Source organism: Gadus macrocephalus, chromosome 3, assembly GCF_031168955.1.
Source record: "Gadus macrocephalus chromosome 3, ASM3116895v1".
NCBI lineage: Eukaryota > Metazoa > Chordata > Actinopteri > Gadiformes > Gadidae > Gadus > Gadus macrocephalus.
Genome location: NC_082384.1, coordinates 25,649,453 through 25,650,192, shown reverse-complemented (window position 1 = coordinate 25,650,192; position 740 = coordinate 25,649,453). Strand labels below are relative to the sequence as shown.

Sequence of the window (740 nt, the reverse complement as noted above, 5' to 3'; positions counted from 1 at the left end):
CTCCCTCCCTCTCTCTTCCTCTCTGTTTCCGGCTCTATCTCGTTCTCTCCTTCCTCGGGTCCTGGTAGGGTCTGAGGCCGTGAAGACTCAGCTCTCTTTCCTCTGCCAGCTCCTCGCTGTCAGCTGGTCTGTACCCTTCCTTCTTTTCTTAACCTTTCAGAGCAAAAGTTCACATTAAGTCATTCAGCAGGTCAGCAGATTGCAGGTGAGACTGGGAATAATCACAATAAGGCAACAATCAATATCGGAGCAGCTACAAAAAACAACAACAGAATCCTCAGTTGTATGTGATAGAAGTACCATGAGCAGACACAACATACCTCATTCTGTGTTTTTCTGTGTAGTCTTTTTCAAGAGAGAGAGACTGTGTCCGAGAGGGGGGCTACTGTACCTGACCTGTTGCTAGGCCGGTGCCTTTGATCAACTGGATTAGCTAAAGGCTAGAGGATCGCTCTTTGATCAGCTCCATTAGCTAGATGCTAGGGGGATCATTTCACTTACTGAACATCAGTTCACCGACCAAATTGTGCAGTCAAAAGAGGAGCAAAAACACATCTCAAAGGATTTGTTTTTGTTTTACCGGTTAAGAATCCCTTAAAGAGATTAAGGGATTAGTACCATAGTGGAATCATCCTCAACTACTTTAGACGGGTACAACATCCTCAACTACTTTAGACGGGTACAATAACAGTTTAAAAACACAGCCCATCTCTCCTTTGAGATTCTCATTACCTAATATT

At 44.2% G+C, this 740-nt stretch overlaps 1 protein-coding gene across 1 annotated transcript in view; it reads left to right on the top strand.

Moving 5' to 3' along the window:
- The first annotated feature begins 694 nt into the window (after window positions 1-694).
- Window positions 695-740, top strand: part of LOC132453598 (myosin-11-like) — a 22,799-nt gene continuing 22,753 nt past the window's right edge. The window contains 1 exon segment of the mRNA XM_060046547.1: window positions 695-740. This exon segment is cut by the window's right edge and continues 139 nt beyond it. The gene's annotated coding sequence lies outside the window, so the exon portion shown is untranslated.